Source organism: Hyla sarda, chromosome 1 (assembly GCF_029499605.1).
Source record: "Hyla sarda isolate aHylSar1 chromosome 1, aHylSar1.hap1, whole genome shotgun sequence".
NCBI lineage: Eukaryota > Metazoa > Chordata > Amphibia > Anura > Hylidae > Hyla > Hyla sarda.
This window is the reverse complement of record NC_079189.1, coordinates 82,780,042-82,798,233: the sequence shown is the minus strand read 5'-3', so window position 1 is coordinate 82,798,233 and position 18,192 is coordinate 82,780,042. Positions and strand designations below refer to the sequence as shown.

At 44.0% G+C, this 18,192-nt stretch overlaps 1 non-coding gene across 1 annotated transcript; it reads left to right on the top strand.

Moving 5' to 3' along the window:
* Positions 1 to 5,134: 5,134 nt before the first annotated feature.
* LOC130344193 (U2 spliceosomal RNA) lies at positions 5,135 to 5,328 on the top strand. Its single transcript, XR_008883210.1, has one exon. It is a non-coding gene; the product is annotated as a U2 spliceosomal RNA (small nuclear RNA).
* Positions 5,329 to 18,192: the final 12,864 nt, after the last annotated feature.

Here is an 18,192-nt window from a genome sequence, read left to right as displayed (position 1 = left end):
CTGAGTATATTTCTGGTTCCGAGAATTCGTTTTCACTCTTCAAGCCGATTTATAGTTGAAACCAGAAGTTTACATGCACTATATAAAAATACACATATGCTCTAATGTCGGTTTATTTGTGTTTTGTATTGAATTCTTTGGGTCCTGTTCAGACAGGTTTATGTGTGAACAGATTTTGTGTTAACTCTCCCTGCTTTGGGAAGAGTTAATGCTTTCAGCCTATGGCATCCCGGGTGTAGTTATTTACACCCGAGCTCTGCTGTAACTCTCTGCTGGTAATTAGATCTGTACTCTGACCATGTCTTGTTTTCTATGTGCCTTAGCTTTTGTCTGTTTGAGCACATATCCTGAGTTTTAACCACAGTTATCTGTCCTGTTAGCTATATAGATTTTAGCCTGCTTTGTTTTAATACATTTGTCAGGTTTTAGTATTTTGTATGTTCATTCTGCATTTGCTTTGTGTTGCCTTAATCTGTATTCGCCCCTTGCATTATGTCAGTTTTTGACTTTATGTCCTGTTTTGACTTTTTGATCCTGTTACTCAGAGGATAGAATCTTGTTCTGAGCCTTGGTCTAATCCATCTATCTAGGAGTGAGTAAGTCTTGTTCCTGTACCAGTGTTTGCTTGTATTTAGTATTTCTGTTTCCTCCTAAACCAGTATCCTGATCACTCGTGGAGAGTGCCCACTGGCTAGGAGTCTATTTGGCTTTTGTATTTATGTCCCTCCATGTTTAGAGTGGGATGCCTTGTGTGTTTATTGTTCTGAGTCCAGTGTGAACAGTGCCCTTGATTTCCTGACCTGTTTTAGCTATATCATGCCTTGTTTGTACATCTTTTTGTTGGTTCTGTTATGTTCCCGACTTGTTCCCCAAATTTGTCATTTAGGTCAAATTAGGATTACGAAAGTTATTTATATTTGCCAAATGCTAGAATAATGAGAGAGATAATTTGTTAAGACATTTTTAGTACTTTATGCAAAGTCAGAAGTTTACATACACTAGGATTACTATGCCTTTGCACAATTTGGGACAGCCCATATGATAATGTAATGTTTTTGGAAGCTTCTGATAGGTTTATTGGCAACATCTGAGTAAATTAGAGACACACATGTGGATGTATTTGTAATGTGGATGTATTTTAATGCACACCAGAAACACATTGCTGCTGTGTGTAACATCATGGGAAAGTCTAAAAAAAAAGTTTTAAAAAAACCCGCCAAGATATCAGGAAGAGAATTGTGGACTTTCACAAGTCTGGATAATCCTTGAATGAAATTTCCCACAGGAACAAAGACCTATATTTTTGGAGACATGTCCTGTGGTCTGACTAAACTAAAATTGAACTGTTTGGCCATAATGACCATCATTACGTTTGGAGGAAAAAGGAAGAAGCTTGGAAGCCTAAGAACACCATCCCAACTGTGAAACACAGTTTCAGCATCATGTTGTGTGGTTGTTTTGCTGCAGGAGGGACTGGTGCACTTCACAAAATAGATGGCATCGTGAGAAATGAAGATTATGTGGCAATACTGAAGTAACATCTCAAGAAATCAGCCAGGAAGTTAAAGCTTGGCTGAAGTGGGTCTTCCAAATGGACAATGATCTGAAGCATACTGCCAAACTGGTTACAAAGTGGCTTAAACCCTTAAGGACAAAACTAATTTTCACCTTAAGGACTATACTGTATATTAATAACTCTGGAATGCTTTTACATTTCATTCTGATTCCGAGATAGTTTTTTCATTAAATATTCTACTTTAACATAGTGGTAAATTTTAAATTGTTACTTGCATCATTTCTTAGTGAAAAATCCCAAAATGGATATTCCAAATAAATGATATATTGATGCACAAATACAATGGCCGACATTTATCAATGAGTTTACACCTTTTTTTCTCCGTACAAAAGGCGCTATTTTGGCACACTGTGTGTTATTTTGCGCCTTTTGGTGGTGGAATATTTTAGTCATTCCAGATGTTTTGGAGTAGCAGTACACGCTTTTCAATTCAGCGTATGCCGTGGACTGAAATTTATGAACTGAAAGCCACTGAAAAGTTTCTAAAACTACACCATCCCAGACCTGGCGTAGCTTTTTGGTGTATGTGAAGAGAGAACTTCCAGAAAATGTTTACCTGTACAAAATGTATCAAATGCTCTGTGAACATTTAATACATTTGGTGCTCCTACACATTATCAGCACACAAAAAAAGGGTGTAAAAAAAATGCTTCACTTACACCTACAATGATAAATGTGGGCCAATATGTCTACTTTATGTTTGCATCATAAAGTTGACATGTTTTTACTTTTTGAAGACATTAGAGGGCTTCAAAGTTTAGCAGCAATTTTCAAAATTTTCAGGAAAATTTCAAAATCGGAGATTTTCAGGGACCAGTTCAGTTTGAAGTAGATTTAAGGGGCTTTCATGTTAGAAATACCCCAGAAATTACCGCATTATAAAAACTGCACCTCTCAAAGTATTCCAAATGACATTCAGAAAGTTTGTTAACCCTTTAGGTGTTTAACAGGAATAGCAGCAAAGTGAAGGAGAAAATTCTAAATCTTCATTTTTTACACTCGCCTGTTCTTGTAGAGCCTTTTTTCTTATTTTTACAAAGGGAAAATGGAGAGAAATCCCCCAAAATTTGCAACAAATGAAAAATTTAGGATAACACCAGCATTTTAGTGACATTTTTTATTTTTTCATTTTCCCATCCAACTTTAACGAAAATTTGTCAAACACTTGTTCACTATAGCCCTTTTTACGTTCCGTGAGGGGTGTAGTTTCCAAAATGGGGTCACCATTGATGATTGATTTTTTTGCGTTTATGTCAGAACTGCTGTAAAATCAGCCACCCCTGTACAAATCACCAATTTAGGCCTCAAATGTACATGGTGCACTCTCACTCCTGAGCCATGTTGTGTGCCCGCAGAGTATTTTACGTCCACATATGGGGTATTTCTGTACAAATTTTGGGGATCTGTTTTTCCTTTTACCTCTTGTGAAATTGAAAAGTATGGGGCAAGACCAGCATGTTAGTGTAAAAATGTTAATTTTTTTACACTAACATGCTGGTGTGGACATCAACTTTTCCTCTTCATATGGGGTGAAAGGAGAAAAAGCCCCCCAAAATTTGTAAAGCAATTGCTCCCGTGTACGGAAATACCCCATATGTGGCTCTAAACTGTTTCCTTGAAATACGACAGGGCCCTGAAATGAGAGAGCGCCATGCGCATTTGAGGCCTACATTAGGTATTTGCATAGGTGTGGAGTCGGATGCAAGCATTACAATTGGCTCCCAAACAAGGTGCCTCCAGCTGTTTCTAAACTCCCAGCATGCCTGGACAGTCAATGGCTGTTGTTGTTTTGCAACAGCTGGAGGCTCCGTTTTTGGAAACACTGCTGTACGATACGTTTTTCATTTTTATTGGGGGGGGGGGGACAGTGTAAGGGGGTGTATATATAGTGTTTTACCCTTTATTTTGTGCAGGTGTAGTGTAGTGTTTTTAGGGTACATTCACACGGGAGGTTTTAAGGTGAGTTTCCCGCTAGGAGTTTCAGCTGCGGTGGAAAATTTGCCACAGCTCAAACTTGAAGCAGGAAACTCACTGTAAACCCACCCGTGTGAATGTATGCTGTACATTCACAGGGGGGCAAACCTCCAGCTGTTGCAAAACTACAACTCCCAGCATGCACTGATTGCCAAAGGGCATGCTGGGAGTTGTAGTTATACAACAGCTTGAGGCACGCAACTTCAACTCCCAGCATGCTGAGACAGCCATTTGCTGTTAGTGCATGCTGGGATTTGTAGTTTTGCAAGATTTTGAGGGCCACGGTTTAGAGACCACTGCACAGCACACTGCTGTCTGGGCATGCTGGGAGTTGTAGTTTTGCAACATCTGGAGAGCTACAGTTTAGAGTCCACTGCATAGTGGGCTCCAAACTGTCGCCCTGCAGATGTTGCTAGGCTCCTACTCCCCTCCTGCAGCAGGATCTCCGCACGCCGCGAAATCTGGAGGATTGTCGCACGCTGCCACCGATCGCCACCAGGTAAGGGTCCTCCACCGCCACCGCCGCTCACATCACGGTTCCCCTGCTCTGTCCTGACTACCATAGGTGGGCAGAGCAGGGAAACCGAACTTTAACGTCCCAGCCCCTGATCTGCTATTGGTCGGTCGCTTCTGACAGACCAATAGAAGGGATAGGAGGGGTGTCACTCCTGCCACCTCACTCCTGTCCCTTCAGGCGCATCGGGGGTGTCTCGGACACCCCCGATCCCCCTTGTTTTCCGGGTCACCAGAGACCCTTATGACCCGGAATCGCCGCAGATCGCCGGTCTGAATTGACTGGCGATTTCTGGCAATCACAAACATGATTTCAGCAGGCATACCGGTCCGGTCCCGACCGGCTAGCAGCGCGGACTGAAATTCCCACAGGCATACCTGTACGCCCTGCGTCCTTATGACCTTAAGATGCAAGGCATCCTGAAGAGGTTAAGGATAACAGTCAATGTTTTAGAGTGACCATCACAAAGCTCTGATCTCAATTCTATTGAAAATTTATGGTCAAAGCTGAAAAGGTAGGCGCGAGCAAGGCGACCTACAAACATGGCTCAGTTACACCAGTTTTGGTCCAAAATTCCTACCAACTATTGTGAGAAGCTTTTGGAAGGAATCACATAGTCAGTCAATCAGTTGTGAATCTTGACAACAATCCTACCATGTACTGGGATATATGATGTAGTGAAATATTTAAAACATAACCTTTATTGGATACTGTATATAATAAAAGGTAGGTAAATAATTAGTGTTTGTGCCAGAATTAAAAAAAACGGATTGCCAAACCAATCCAACGGTTGCCTAATGCATAAATTACTAGTCCAGCAACTGTAAGTATTATGGATAGCCATAGACAGAGATAGCGTAACTGGCAATAGCGTGTCCGGGACAAACAATACAGTGGTATGTACTGTCCCTAATCTACGCTGTATAACCCTTAGGGGGTGAGTAGAGGTGACCCCCAAAATCTGGCCCTGTAAAGTCCTCTCCCCTAACTGTTTGACACGCAACTGGTGCACTCGCCCTAGAAAGGGCAACCCCCGTGTCTCTGGTGCCTGGACCATACTCTACAAAGTTATCGCTTCTCAGCCTTTTGGCTAAGATCAAGTGTAGTATCTGTTATTATCAGTGGTTTAGTCTCTCCCACTCATGTAGGATGGATGCTGCATGGAGGGGGCAGATGTACCAGGACATTCCAGGGCTGGTTCTGAGGAATCAGCTCAATGGCTGCCCCGATGTGGCCTGTTTCATCCGGGTCTAGTCATGAGGCTGGGAGGGTCTAGAGCCGAGGTACTTTTGTGCCTCTGGGAGTGGTGACCCCTGAGGTGCCGAAACTCCCTAAGAGGAAACGCTCACTGAGTGGAAGCACTTGCACCATATCTCTACACCTTGTGGCACTCATCTCTTGATTCCCAGCCTTCTGGCTAGGATCGGAGAAATTTTTATAGATCCGGCCGAATGTCTGGGCAGTAAACCAGCACACATTCCCTTATTTATTTATTTTTGTTCACTGTATCACTTTTTGCGTGTTGTGTGTCCACAGGATTTGTCTAGGTGAGGTGAATGTGGCCATCAGGTTCCGCACCTCCCTGCAAAAACCTTGGGTACTCCTGCATGGGCATGGTACCAACCTTGCTCTGCAGGCAGATATCTTAGCTAAAGTCCAAGAGTGATCCTGGGAGCATTTGTGGTCCCTTAGTAGCTTCGGCGAAAAGGGATATTGAACCTGGAACCTCGCAGGTACCTTTTGGTCCGGAGGCAAAGGGTAAGGTTTGTTGGGGGGCCTCTCTCCTGTTGAAGAAGGGCTTGTGATAGACTGCATTCTTTGTGCAAATTTTTTTAGTGTAACACGTTTTGCACTTTTTCTTGCACTTTGGGTGATTTGAGACCACGTTCCTTGGCTCTTAAAAAAAATAAAATAAAGTGATTGCAATTGTGTAAGGTGCTTGGAAAGTGCACAAAGTGCACCGAGTAGAAAATAAGAAAAAGTAAGCCTTGGCACAGATTATCAGGTACTGGTTACATATTAAATACTAGGTACAAGCCATATTTAAGTATAAAGAACCATGTCTCCGATGCTGCAGTTCCCCACCATAGTGGGTCATCAGGAAGACTTAGTGCTCATTTGTCCATGAGCAAAGAAACTTGTGGAAGGATATCCAAAACGATTGACCCAAGTCATACAGTTTAAGGGCAATGTTACCAAATACTAATGAAATGTATGTAAACTTTTGACTTTGCAGAAAGTAATAAAAATGCCTTAACAAATTCTCTCTCTCTTATTATTCTGGCATTTGGCAAATACCGTATTTATCGGCGTATAACACGTATCGGCGGGCGCTTTAAATCAATGAACTGCAGCGGCTTTTCCCGATGCAGAGACCTGCCGTTGCTGCCGGCTTCTCTGCCCCTGCCTGTCCTGGGGTCTAGAGCCCTGCTGCCGCCGCTTCCCTCCCCCTGGCTATCGGCGCCGCTGCCCCATTGCCGGCGCCGATAGCCAGGGGGAGAAAAGGGGCAGCGGCACCCATTGCCGCTGCCCCGTTGCCTCCCCCATCCCCGGTTGTATAATTACCTGTTGCCGTGGTCAGGTCCGCGCTGCTTCTGGCCTCCGGTGTGGCGTCCCCTACGTTGTTGCTATGCGCTGCGAGACGCAATGACGAGTGACGTCACTCGTCATTGTGCTGCGCCGTGCAGCGCATAGCAACGACGCAGGGGGACGCCACACTGGAGGCAAGAAGCAGCGCGGACCCGACCCTGGCAACAGGTAATTATACAACAGGGGATGGGGAGGCAACGGGGCAGCGGCGCCAGCAATGGGTGCCCCTTCTCTCCCCCTGGCTATCAGCGCTGCTGCCCCATTGCTGGAGCCGCTTCTCTCCCCCTAGCTATCGGCGGCGGCAATGGGGCAGCGGCAACGATAGCCAGGGGGAGAGAAGGGGCAGCGGCACCGATGGCTAGGGGGAGAGAAGGGGTATTGGCACCGATAGCCAGGGGGAGAGAAGGGGCAGTGGCACCGATAGCCAGGGGGAGAGAAGGGGTGGCAGCAGAGAAGTGGGCAGCGATGGCCTCTCTCCCCCTGCCTTTCCTGGGGGCTTCTGCGGGGTCAGAAACAGTGTATCGGGGGTATACACATGCACACTCACACACCCTCATTTAACCAAGGATATTTGGTTAAAAAACTTTTTGTACCCAAATATCCTTGGTAAAATGAGAGTGCGTGTTATAGGCCAGTGTGTGGTATACCCCGATAAATACGGTATAAATAATTTTGGTAATCCTAATTGACCTAAAATGGGTAAAGTTTATTCTGATTGTCAGATAGTGAGAAAAAACATGAATATGTGTCTTTTTATATAGTGTATGTAAACTTCTGGTTTCAACTGTAGGTCCCTGTCCCAATTTGCAATATCTTTTCCAGGGAATCCTCTTATGTCACTGGAGCTGCACTATATCCAATGTGGAAATAAAAACATATCCACTATTCACAGGATAAGGCATAGCGTATTTTTCGCCGTATAAGACGCACTTTTTCTTCCCCAAGTTGGGGAAGTAACTGGGGGGGGGGGGGGGGGGGGGAAGTTGGTGCGTCTTATAAGGCAAATACACACCTATCGCGGCGGTCCCTGCTGCCATCAACGGCCGAGACCCGCGGCTAATACAGGACATCACCGATCACGGTGATGCCCTGTATTAACCCTTCAGCGATTAAAGCTGACCGCCGCATCTAAAGCGAAAATTACACTAACCTGGCTGTTCAATCGGGCTGTTCGGGAGTGCCGCGGGAAAATCGTGGCGTCCCGAACAGCTTACAGGACACTGGGAGGGACCTGCCTCCTCGGTGTCTGCTCCGTGCCGGGATACCCTGCATGGCCGGCGATCTCCTTCGTCATCACGTCGTCACGCATGCCGTCCCATCATCCAATAGGAGCGGCGTGCGTAGCAACATCATGGCGGCGACGGAGAGCGAGGATACCGGGCAGCAGAGACGTTCCGGAGTGACGAGGACACTCCGGGGACGCGGCGACAACGATGGAGGGCGACATCCGGGGCAGCAGTGACGAGCGGTAACGGGTCCGGAGCGGAGGGGACACATGAGTACTACCTCCTACACCAGTGGTCTTCAACCTGCGGACCTCCAGATGTTGCAAAACTACAACTCCCAGCATGCCGGACAGCCAACGGCTGTCAGGGCATGCTGGGAGTTGGAGTTTTGCAACATCTGAAGGTCCGCAGGTTGAAGATCATTGTCCTATACTTTACATTGTATTTGGTTAAGAATCTTTATTTTCTAGATTTTTATCCTATAAAATTAGGTGCGTCTTATATGCCGGAGCATCTTATATGACGAAAAATACGGTAAGTTTCTGATCACGGGGGGTCCAACTGCTGGGATCCCCCGCGATCTCCATAATGGGGCCGACTCACCTTACAAAGTGCTTCGGCCCCCACCTTCCGAGATGTACTTGTCTTGGCAGTGACGGCCCAATCAGTCAATCACCAACTGCAGCGATGTCCTGCCTCAGTCAGTGATTGGCTAAAAGGGCTGTCACTGCAAAGACCAGTTTTTCTCAGAAGGTTGGGGACGAGAGCTTAGCGGTAATAGATGGGTGCCATTCTAGAGATCAGCAGTCAGACACCATGCAAATATACACATATCCCTTATCCTGTGGATAGGGGATATGGCTTTATTAGCTGGATACCCCCTTTAACACTGGCTGATACCAACATGTGCTAAAAGAGGGGCCTTTGATTATAGGCAGTTGCAGAATGTTTTGGGTCCCTGTGTATATATGGGACCCACGTTCTCTATCTGTATATCTAATATAAGCAAACATCCCTCACTGGAAGGCCAATCCACCAGTAAAATAGAAGCCATGCAATTTGTCTGCTCGGTTCTTAGCATATAGTCTTATAAAGAGAAGAAGGTGTTGCTACCCGGTTAAGGTAGTAGTGAGCCCCCTTGTCTCCAGGGCCCACATGTAGGTGCAGAGGTTGCACATATGGTGTGTTGGCCAATTGCATTAATGCTGTAAGCAAGTTGTCATTTTCTGTAAAAAAAAAATAAATTGTATGCTTTCATAAAATGCTGTCCATGGGTGCAATGTGCAGCTAAATGGTGGTGAAGATAGATTTGTAACATGTGGTAGTTGTCTCATATAGTATGGGCACTTTCGTGATAAATGATGGCAGGGCTGTTCTGCATCGTCCCCAGTGCCTCCTTGCAGGCCCTGTGATCACTGTGACACATACTGTGTATTAAAAAGTTGTATCCAATAATTTTACCCCCCTATGGGGAAATGAAATACATTAATACTGATTTATTAATATGCTACAATACTTTTAATGAAATAAATTCAAAGTATAACTTAGTAGATATAAAGAAGCCTTAGCATCAAGGCTAGACGTGCAGTCAAGAACATATCGCTGCCTCACACACCTTCTGCCCGGAGCAATCTCAGTGATAAATAAATGATGTGTCACTGTACACAAAGACATGAAAACTTGATCTTATCTCATCTGTCCTCTTGAAGCGAGAAGCGTGTTGTGTACTAACCAGAAATAACATGCAAATTCATTGTCAAACCCCTTATGATCACTGTAATCGGCTCAAATATATTATGAGTCTTTCTAGTTCTAGATGTATTTTTACATCCTCCAGGTATATTTTACAGGGGAATAAAGGAATTGTATATGTTAATATAACTGCAACTTACAACTTATCAAGAAATAGTAGTAATACATATATTTTCTCTATAATGAACTATTTATCGTAGAGGCAGACCATGTGGCTTATATGGGGTCCTTGGAGAGATGAAGCCTGGTTGGTCCTATCACCTATAGTGCATATGGGGTGCCTCACTCCAGAGGAACTACACTGTTGGCACACAGGTTGAGAAGGATTGGCTAAAAACCTACCACCATAATGGTGGTCTCATTTTGATCTTTGCTATAGGTGCTAACATATATATATATATATATTTGTGATCGGGGCTCCATACGTGTACTAGTGACAGGAAAGATTGCCTACATATCTATACAAGAACTTACCCTAGCATAGCGGTCTGAGTTGTGCCATAACCGCGCAATGAGGGCACGCCTATAGAGGGCATGCACTATAGTGAAGGAATAAGATAAGGGAGGGTTGGGAGGGTTCCACAAACGACACGTGCTCCGCCCCTGTAGGAGAGGGGGAAGTTATATACACACGCCCCCACCTGTTCCCAATAAGCCCCACCTGGAAGTGCAGGGAGCGATAATTACTTCCGCCCCTCGCACAAATACAGCCCATCAGGCTTTATACTTGTGATCGGGGCTCCATACGTGTACTAGTGACAGGAAAGATTGCCTACATATCTATACAAGAACTTACCCTAGCATAGCGGTCTGAGTTGTGCCATAACCGCGCAATGAGGGCACGCCTATAGAGGGCAAAAAGCAACCATGCTAGGATGAATACAATTCCTGAAATAAAACATCCTACATCCAGCATCAATCTTCACATACCCGAAGTAGACTATACCTAGTGTGCTGAAAGAGTAGCCCTGACCAACTAGTGACTACTAGAGGTGGTAACCATACCTTTGAAATCGTGGTAGTAACGTCCATCTGTAAAGAATCAACCTGAGAATAACCTTCCATGCCAAATATACTAACTGAACTATACCTATCACCTTGTGACATTACTTCAAATGGACACGGAAAGGCTAACTTCATGGCAGGTCTGACAAGCACCAATCCCCTGCTATTTAAGAGGCAAAAACTAAACTGACAGGTAAATGACAAGAAATACCTATCTACCTGATAGACCATGTGGGTCATGTTGCCTGACAAGGTTCACGAAGGCACCTTACCTGATTGAGGCTGTACTGACAGACATACCTAACTAGCCACTGTACTGACCCAACTGGACTTGGAAGTGATGACCCGTTGCAGACGACAGCTCCCTGCGAGAGCAACGTACCTGTAGATGTGACCAGTGTTTAGGTGAACCATCATGCCTGACAGGTCTTTGTGACACCGTCGTGCCTGAACCCGTCACAGGTCCCCACGGAACCATTGAGCCTGTAGACATGACAGGTCTTTGTGACATCATCGTGCCTGTAAACGTCACAGGTCTTTGTAAACCACTTTTTTTTATTAATTTTTTTTTTTCAAATACGTAAGTGTGAAATGCCATATTGAGATTGTATGCTATCTGAAACGTGTCAGATTACCTACATAACCATGTCAAATCAATTGCTCTGAAATGAGACAGCAGCAACCACGATTCAATCCACGATCCTAAAGAAATGAGTCATGTAACTGCATTAAATGCACAATATATCTGCAACTAAATGCTGGCCCTCCTTAAAAGAGAACGTGCAATTATGCCGGATAGTTGAATGTGTACTATAACGAAATGATAACGTCATCGAGAAATACAACAGACGAGGTTGTATCTGACCTGAAAACGTGTCAGGTCATAACAAATATAACACACGACAAAATTGCTCTGAAAACGAGTCAGTAGCAACTGGCATTACCCATTTTAACCTGAAGAGGAGTCAGACAACAGGGTAACATCATGAGTATTCATGACAAGATACCTGTATGAAGCTGGCGTGTTGTTCTGAAGGCGTGTCAGTAACAAAAATGACCAATTGTGTCCAATACTCTAAGCAAATGATCTACCTCCCCTGTGTGCACCGCATGAAACATGTTAACCGTATGTACAGCATAACCTGCTAACAGTATACCCAACTACAAGTCGCTACTCAATATGTTATTGCTCTGAGACATGTCTGTAACAATAACCTATGTGGTGCATCCCCCCCTGCAGACGTAGGAGGTTTAAGAATGTGCTCGATATATCTGCAATGAATGTAAGCACCATATGTATACTGTAATCGTGTATTGTAAATATATGTACAGCCAGAGGTGCAACTGCTATTCAACACTAGGAACGAATGCACATAATAACCTACCCGCATACAACTATGGTAGTATGCAACAAATGCTGTGTACTGGTGCATGTATCATACACAAGCTGGGAGCGTAAGTTCCGTGAAAACGTAAGGAACGTTATGAATTTATGCTCTAACACCAGTATGAGTACCGCATACATGCCTAGAAAATAAAGTGTAAACATATATCTAAAAAGATAAAAGACAACGTGCAACTATGCCGGATAGTTGAATATGTCTACTATAAGTAACTGATAACGTGGTCATGAAATACCACGGAGGAGGCTGTATCTGTCCTGGGAATGTCTCAGGTCATGACAATAAACCACAATGTAATTGCTCTGAAAATTTGTCGGTAGCAACCGACATTAACTCCTTAAGCTGAAGGAGTCAGGCAAATAGGGCAACATCCTAACAAAGCTGTATAAGCTTACCGTATAAACACTATGCACGAATATGCAGTATGAAAGCTATGAGCATGAGTACAGTAAAGCTACGGGAGCATATGTGTAGTGTAGACTCTAAGGATGGAAATGCAGAAAAACTATTACCCATGTGCAGTACAACAAAATAAAGCTATGAACGTAACCAGACTATGAGCGTAACGTGCAACTATGCCAGATAGTTGAATCTGTGTACTATAACGAAATAACGTAAATCGAGAAATACAACAGACGAGGTTGTATCTGACCTGAAAACGTGTCAGGTCATAACAAATACACCAACGACAAAATTGCTCTGAATACGAGTCAGTAGCAACCGACATTACCCCTTAACCTGAAGAGGAGTCAGGCAACAGGTTAACATTGTGAGTATTCCTGAAATTGGTTGCTCTGAATGTGAGTCAGTAACAACCGCGACTCAACCCCTGAAGGAACGAGTCAGGTGACCGGGTATTGAACAGCCGATTAGTGCCACTAAAATGATGACCACCCTTTGAACGAGTACCTGTGCCGGATAGTTGAATATGTGTACTATAACTAACTGATAACGTAGTCGTGAAATACAACATAGGAGGTTGTATCTGACCTGAGAACTTGTCAGGTCATGACAATAAACAACAATGCGATTTCTCTGAACGAGTCAGTAGCAACCGACATTGACCCCTTAACTTGAAGAGGAGTCAGGCAATAGGGCTACATCCTGACAAACCTGAGTGAACTTTCCGTATAAAAGACTATGCACGAATACACAGAATGAATGCTATAAACATACGTACAGTAAAAGCTACGGGAGCATGTGTGTAGTGTAGACACTGTGGATGAACATGCAGAATAAATACCATTACCCATGTACAGTAAACGCTATGGATGTTAGTGCAGAGAACATAACAAAATGAATGCTACATGTACGCAGAATAAGTACTACAACGTGTCAGCATAATAATTACTACCATCGTATGTACAGAATGAATGCTACGAATGTCCGTGTAGTGTATTGCTACAATTCTATGTGCAATATACATGACGTGAACATGTCTGTGTTATGAATACAACGAGCGTGTATGTGGTATAAATGTTATGAGTGTATAGTGGTATGATACTCTGAGCAGTATAATGCTATGAGTATACTTGCGGTATCAATGCTAAGAGCGTATGTGCCTGATGTAGGCCATGTGCAGTATAAATGCTACAAGTACATGTGCAGTATAAGCGTCGAGCATATGTGCTACGAATGTGCTATGAGGTATGAGTACTATGAGCAGTATAATGCTGTTGACATGCTATGAGCGCGTGGCCACAACTGCACGAAACAGCATGACGCTATGTGTGAGAACCGTATGAAACCTGCGTGTATGAATGCGGTGAACATGTGAACAACAAAACCATAACCGTGTGACCAATATAACTGCCATGAGCGTATGAAACCTGCGTTTATGAATGTGGTGAACGTGTGAACAACAAAACAATGACCGTGTAACCAATATAACTGCCATGAGCGTATGAATGCGATGAACGTGTGAACAACAAAACCATAACCGTGTGACCAATGTAACTGCCATGAGCGTATGAAACCTGCGTGTATGAATGCGGTGAACGTGTGAACAACAAAACCATGACGTGTAACCAATATAACTGCCAAGAGTGTATGAACCGTATAATTGCCATAGGCAGTATACTGCCTAACCAGGATGAAATACCATTAACATATGAACCGAATGATACTTTGAGCGTATGAACCAGTGATAATTACGAGGTGTTTGATTGCCATGAACGTAACATGGTAGAAAGAACGTAAGACCGTGAACATGCCAAGAATAAGTGAACAGCATAAATGCCAAGTTTGTGGACCGTGTAAAACACCAGCGAGTGAGAGAATAACCATGGAGGTGAACAGCATAAACGAGTTTGCACAGTATAAATGCTGTGAATGTATCGTCAGTGAGTATATGTACCGTATATAATGATATTAGCACATGAAACTGTATACATACTATGCGCGTACGAGCAGTGTGCCATAAGCGTATGAATTAACCATGAGAGTACGGACAATAAGAAACTCATGGAGTTATGAAACCGTGAAGATGCTTTACTCGTGTGCACCTTGTACCAGTAATGCGTGTATGTCCATAATAAAACCAAGCGTATGAACCGTATGGATACCATGAGCGTGCAAAAAACGAGTATTACACTGTGTATACTATGATTTAATTGGATGTAGCCTATGTTATATCTCTATAGAGCATTGCACCCTACTGTATACTATATTGAAACAAGACAGTCTGCAGAGCACTGCATCACCACACACAGCATATGCTACCCTGCAACGTGATCCTCTGCAGAGTATTGCACCACACCAAACAGTAAATGCCACCCTGTGTTGTAACGAGACCCTTCGCAGAGCACTGCACCACACTGGACATTCTTACTGTAACGACCCTCTGCAGAGCATTACACTATGTCCTATATAATATGTTGTATTGAAACCATCCCATCTGCAGAGCATTGCTGTATAAAGTTTGTTTATAATGAGACCATCTGCAGAGTATAGCACTATACTGTATATAGTATATATTATATTGTAACAAGACCATCTGCAGAGCATAGCACCATAGCTGTATATCATATATACTATATTGTAATGAGACCATCTGCAGAGCATTGCACCTTTACTATATTGTAACAAGACCATCTGCAGAGCATATCACCATAGCTGTATATCATGTATACTATATTGTAACTAGACCATCTGCAGATTATTGCACCATAACTGTATATCATGTATACTATATTTTAACTAGACCATCTGCAGAGCACTGCACTATACCATTATACAGTACATGTTATATTGTAACGAGACCGTTTGCAGAGCATTACACTGTGCCGTATACTGCAAGGGCACCGTATACCCCGCAGAGCACCGCAGCACACAGCAAAAGTTATATTGAATCGACTCTTTGCAGAGCATTGCACCACACTGTATACAGCAAACGTTATATTGAAACAACCCTCCACAGAGCATGACACTATACTTTAGATTAACGATAGCAGACAAGCTGACAGGACCGCATAACGAGGACTGGGCAGCTGCCGCAACCTGTCCCAAGGGCATAGACAATTGTAGCTGTGCGGGTGGCGGGCGGTCCACATGTCGCCATGAGGCAGCTAGCGGGCTGCGCGAAATGCTGAGGCCGCACCACCCCCAGCACCGATTTAACTCACCTGCTTGCCGCTCCTGGCCCCCCCTACCGCTGCGGGCAGAGCCAGCCTGAACCATACCTGCCCAATATTACCTTATAATCAGAGTGAGACACAGCATCCCCAGATAAGACAGCCAGCGGAGCTGCCCGGATGCCGCGCCTGCACCCCCCAGACTCATGATCAGCAAGGCCTCTGCACCGTGAGCAGCAGCTCTGAAGATTTTTGTGGGAGATTCAAACACCAGACACAGGAAGCAGAGATTCCACAAACGACACGTGCTCCGCCCCTGTAGGAGAGGGGGAAGTTATATACACACGCCCCCACCTGTTCCCAATGAGCCCCACCTGGAAGTGCAGGGAGCGATAATTACTTCCGCCCCTCGCACAAATACAGCCCATCAGGCTTTATACATATATATATATATATATATATATATATATATATATATATATAGTCTATGTAAGTTGCATTCAGCATCCCCATATCTGCTATCACGATAAACAAAGATCAAACACGTTAGACTTTTACTTGTCCAATCCCCTAGGGTGAGTAGTGCAAACGGAGGTCACTTATTCCCTGAACTGAAGCAAACAGTTCGACCAACAGCCATGTTATACAATAGTCAGCTTAACACTATTTGTTCATGGCTTCCTATGAGTGATCAGTATGTTAAGGGTCAAAGTCACTTTCTTGCATGTATTTTTTCAAGTATATATTAAAGGGGTATTCCAGGAAAAAAACTTTTTTTTATATATATATATATATATATCAACAGGCTTCAGAAAGTTTTTGATTTGTAAATTACTTCTATTAAAAAATCTTACTCCTTTCAGTACTTATGAGCTTCTGAAGTTAAAGGGGTACTCCCCCCCTGGCATCTTATCCCCTATCCAAAGGATAGGGGATAAGATGTTAGATCGCCGCGGTCCCGCTGCTGGGGACCCCGGGGATCGCAGCTGCTGCACCCCGCCATCACTAATGCACAGAGCGAGTTCGCTCTCTGTGCATAATGACGGGCGATACAGGGGCCAGAGCAGCGTGACGTCATGGCTCCGCCCCTCATGACATCATGGCCCGTCCCCTTAATGCACGTCTATGGCAGGGGGCGTGACGACCGCCACGCCCCCTCCCATAGACTTGTATTGACGGGGGCGGGCCGTGACATCACGAGGGGCGGAGCCATGACGTAACGATGCTCCGGCCCCTGTATTGCCCGTCATTACGTGCAGAGCGATCTCGCTCTGCGCAGTAATGATAGCGGGGTGCAGTAGCAGGACCCCGGCGATCTGACATCTTATCCAATATCCTTTGGATAGGGGATAAGATGTCTAGGGGCGGAGTACCCCTTTAAGGTTGTTCTTTTCTGTCTAAGTGATCTCTGATGACACGTGTCTCAGGAAACGCCCAGTTTAGAAGATGTTTGCTATGGTGATTTGCTTCTAAACTGTGTGTTTCCCGAGACACATGTCATCAGAGAGCACTTAGACAGAAAAGAACAACCTTCACTTCAGAAGTTCATAAGTACTGAAAGGGTTAAGATTTTTTAATAGAAGTAATTTACAAATCTGTTTAACTTTCTGGAGCCAGTTGATATGTAAAAAAAAGTTTTTTCCTGGATAACCCCTTTAAGTACATAACTCAAGATGCCCTGGTTGATACTGGAAGCCTCAGTCGAGACAAATAGGAATCCGGACAATATGGAGTAAATCCATCTGGAGTTGTCCTTATGGGTCAGGGGTGGGGGACACCTGGAACAGTATGTTGTATGAGTGTGTTTGTGTGTCTGTGTCAGGCTGGTCTTGCTCTGGGGGTTGTACAGTACGTGCTTAATCCTGGGCTTATGCATTATCTGTTTTGATAGTTTCTTGCCAGATGACGTAATTTCTGGGTGTTCTACTTGCTCTTGCATTACCTATATGGCTATGTATTTACTCCTTGGGTCCGCACTGGCAAGGCCACCCGGAGCTGAATGTTTCTACTTTGTTATCGTTTACTTGCAAAATTCTGCATAAATAACTACTTAAAAGAAAAAGAAAAAAAAAGGATTTAAACTCAACTAAATTCAAATTTACAGAATGATTAATACAGGGGTGGATATTCAAGAATAGCAGAGCAGAATTTGTATCATAACTGTAGATAGTACAATGTGTCTTCTTAGATTTTCCCAAGGACCAAATATAAACCCTCTGTTACATTTCCTTATTTCAAGAGCTTGACGACACAGAAGACTTCTGGAATTGTAGTTTAAATGGGCACTCTTATTAAAACAAATTTTTGCTATTGCACTCCTTATGGTAAATAAAAAAAAATTCTAATGTTTTATTTGTATTTAAAAAAGCTGCCACTAGGTGTCTCCCTACTTGTCCAGAGCACATTTTCCATTTTGAACAGACTTTGGACTCCTGCTGGCCTGGCAGAAGTCCAAAAGCAGGGAATGCTGAGGGGGGGGGGGGGGTGCAGCCTTATACAATCATAGCTCACATCGCACACTGAACTGCTCTGGGCTGTGTGTAGCAGAGTGAGGGAGGAAGTTCTCCCCTGTATGGCTTCA